At 37.5% G+C, this 3,444-nt stretch overlaps 1 pseudogene; it reads right to left on the bottom strand.

Moving 5' to 3' along the window:
• Positions 1 to 2,632: 2,632 nt before the first annotated feature.
• Positions 2,633 to 2,732, bottom strand: LOC138807748 (U6 spliceosomal RNA; annotated as a pseudogene).
• Between the last annotated feature and the right edge of the window lie 712 nt (positions 2,733 to 3,444).

The following is a 3,444-nucleotide window of genomic DNA, read 5'->3' as shown; positions in this document are numbered from 1 at the left end:
TTTGTGATCCTCCTCCCAGGCTTGTTCAATGGGAGGAAGATCTGCTGTGAGTATCAAAAAAGTGGGAGATGGGTGTTTCCTCTAGTTTGGAGATACTGTGATGAGGCTAGGTTCTGGATAGAGTTGAGGCCTTTCAGCAAACAGTAGCTTTTCCCTGAGGGGCTAGCTTGTGAGACACTCACAGAGCCCAGCCTGGAGCCTTTCTCAGGGTTTAATTTTACTGAATTTCAATTGATTTTCAAGGCTGCTGTAGGGAGGCGCAGCCTCTGGCTCTGTTTATCCAGTGAAGAAATCTACTCCTGGGGCTGTCAGAACTTGCTGGCCCCAGGCTGGGTGACTTTTCCCTGGGTGGAGCTGAGCCTAACAGATCAGGTTATGTTCCTGTGACTTGCTACATGACTCTTGTTTTCTTCCAAGGCCTGAGTTGGAGCTAGCTGCTCAGCCAGGCCTTTGTCAGTATCAAAGATCTCTGGTAGTGAGGGGTGAGGGGTGGCCTTCCCTCCTCTGTTCCCTGAGAAGGAATGAGGTTGCCAGGCTTCTACTCACACCGAGTCTTGGTTCCTGGGTTGTCCCTTGTCTGTAAACTGCAGGATAAAAATATCTGCTTCTAGTCAGCTTTCGCTGGGGTTGAGTAGAATCCGCTCACCTGCTTCGTCTGGAGCCTTTGTCCTGGACTCTCTGTGTTGCAGGTAGGGCGGCTAAGGCTGGCCTCAGCAACCACCGCCGCTGGCAAGTGCTCAGATCTGTCTCCTTGCCTGGATTTTCCCTCTCTGGAATAACTGTCTTCCTGTGGTGGCACACTTGGTGTGGTTTTCTGGCTTAGGACTGTTCACTGGAACAATAAAACTGCTTTCTATGCAAGAGCTTGTTTAGCCTCCAGCTTCTCCTCCGCCATCTTCCCGGAACTTTTTCTACAAGAATTTTTAGTGATACTCAAATACGTAAGAAATGAGGCAATTTGCCATTCTTTTGCACTTCATAAATGTGAAAGAATTTTCTAGGTGTTTTTAAATATATCATAATATGATGTAGAACTATTCTGTCACATCGTATGATAATCTGATAAAGATATTAGAATAAAGGACACATTGTACTAAGTTTTGGACTGTTAATGTATATAATTATTTTGGTTGTGGAAAATTGTGGGGATTTCAACTTTGGGTATTTTTCTGGTTAGGCTGGCATAATATCAGTGGTTAATTTTAGGATAGTGATTCCTTTTCTACAAGAACATGCACCTTATCTGTCCTCTTAAACTTCCAATCATCAATGGCATCAGAGTTGTACACCATCTTGTCTAGCTTCCTACCTTAGCTGGTCTGGATTCTGCAGTCCTTCCAATCTTAGTTCTTAGATAGTGCAGGATGGTGGAAATGATCCAATGCACCCAGCTATAGATTGAGAAGAAAGTCCACTAAAATTTTGCCTGGGATATCTTCTCAAGCCTCCTAAATAGTTAAGAGTAGAGATGGGAGGCCCTGGTGCCAAGCAGTAACATTATTTTTAAAGCAATTAGACATATATTAGTATATTAGTTACGCTTCTGATTACCGCAGGAAAAGAATAAAAGAGCAGTGAAGCATACAGGACAGTCAGAATTTTAACTAGAAACTCAGAGGCTGAATCCACTTAGCTAGCTACTCAGGAGACTGAGATCTGAAGACCACTGTTCAAAGCCAGTCCAATCATGAAAATATATGTGATTATCTCTAAAAAATCAGAATGGAATAGTGGCTCGAGTGTTAGACAACTATCCTTGGGCACAGAATCATAGGGATAGTGCCCAGGCAGTATCACACACACCAATGAGTATTTCAATGTGACCCTCTTTATTTTTTTTTTACCTTGCTGTACTCTGTTTCCCTGAATTAGTTCACAAATTAACAAAAAGCAGCTACTTACATCAACTCATCATGTTTCTGTAAAGTCTATTCTCTTTTTGCAAGCCTGCTTTTATTTGACCCAAAAGTAAATTATTCAGGAGGGCAATTCATCTCCCTCAACTCTGTAGTATTAGATTATTGTTTAGGTTCATATCCTAAAGAGACACGTGGACTCCATGGTATTCTTCAAGTGAATTGCCTGACTTTGATGTCAAAATGTATTCAAGATTTGTTTGTATACATCTATAATGATTTCTGCAGAGTTTGTGATTTTTAAATCAGAAATCATTTTTAACTTATCTGTTGAAATGAGTAGTACAGAAACTAAAGATATTTCTGGTGCTTGTCTGAAAAAAGTATATTTTTAAATAATCTGTATTTTGTTTGTATAATATCCATAATCTATTTCATTCTCTCTTAGATATAATACTTTGAATTCTACATTGTTTTATAATATATAGGTTCATTATTAAATGTGTTATTTCAGATAGCATTCCATATAGAAACAGTTTAACGTTCCTTTTTTTCCTAGGTCCTTATACTATGTTATTTCTTTGGGAAAAAATGACAACGTTATCTAATTTCAAACGTTTTGTAAAGATTATGCTATATAAAGGCCTTTCTAAGGTGAGGATTTAATACACTGATGTCAAACTAACTTTTAGTTCAATTAATTACATGTATTGTTACATTTGTATTTTTGTAATCATTTTTAATAACTGTTTTTCATTTCTGGCATCTGAAGAATGACAAATATGGCATACTTCACAAATTTTCATATCATCCTTGTGCAAGTGCCATGTTAATCTTTATATTGTTGTAATTTGGGTAAATGTGCTGCTGAAGCATGTAGTATCCTGTAAATTTATGTAGTTAATGATGCAGTCTTTATAAAGGCATATATGCTTGGTTGACTGTTTGTAACCAGGAAAACTTATTGTTCCTAAAATGCTATTGATCTTACTTCTCTAAAATTCTGTGTATATTGTAAAACTTATATTGTTTGGTCGATTGCTCAGATTTGCAATTTTTTTCAATGACTATTTTAAGTCTTTTTCATTTAAGTTTGATCATACTTTGAAGCCTTTATAGCTAGGTCCAAAGGTGATGGCTTTTCAAGTACTTATTTATCAACTGAGATAACTTTGTGGAGCTAATGGATTCAAAATAAGCCTTGCTTAAGAGCTACATCTAAACTTCTGCAGCTTAAAATTTCCTAAATGAGGTCTTACTGGCACAAATGTCTACCTGACCCTTTACTCTTCTTCCATGTAGCAACAGACCAACCAGAATATCTTACCCTGACAGCATAGATTTCCTTATTGGAAAAAAACTAATCTTAGTTAATAGGGATCATAGAGAGATGAACAGTTAAGACAGAATCGTTTAGACTAGAAGGTATTTTATCAAAATATAATTGTTTGTTATACCTAAAATTTCAAAAGTAGCTAAAGCCAAGAAGGTGAAAAAAAATTCATATGCATGATTACCTAATATCCTGGCCAGTCTACTATCCAACCAGGCAGGAATTTACACTACTGCCTTTCTTTCACGAAATATT

This window comes from Dipodomys merriami, unplaced genomic scaffold (assembly GCF_024711535.1).
Source record: "Dipodomys merriami isolate MVZ:Mamm:240054 unplaced genomic scaffold, mDipMer1.0.p SCAF_43, whole genome shotgun sequence".
Classification (NCBI taxonomy): domain Eukaryota; kingdom Metazoa; phylum Chordata; class Mammalia; order Rodentia; family Heteromyidae; genus Dipodomys; species Dipodomys merriami.
This window is presented reverse-complemented; position numbering and strand designations above follow the sequence as displayed.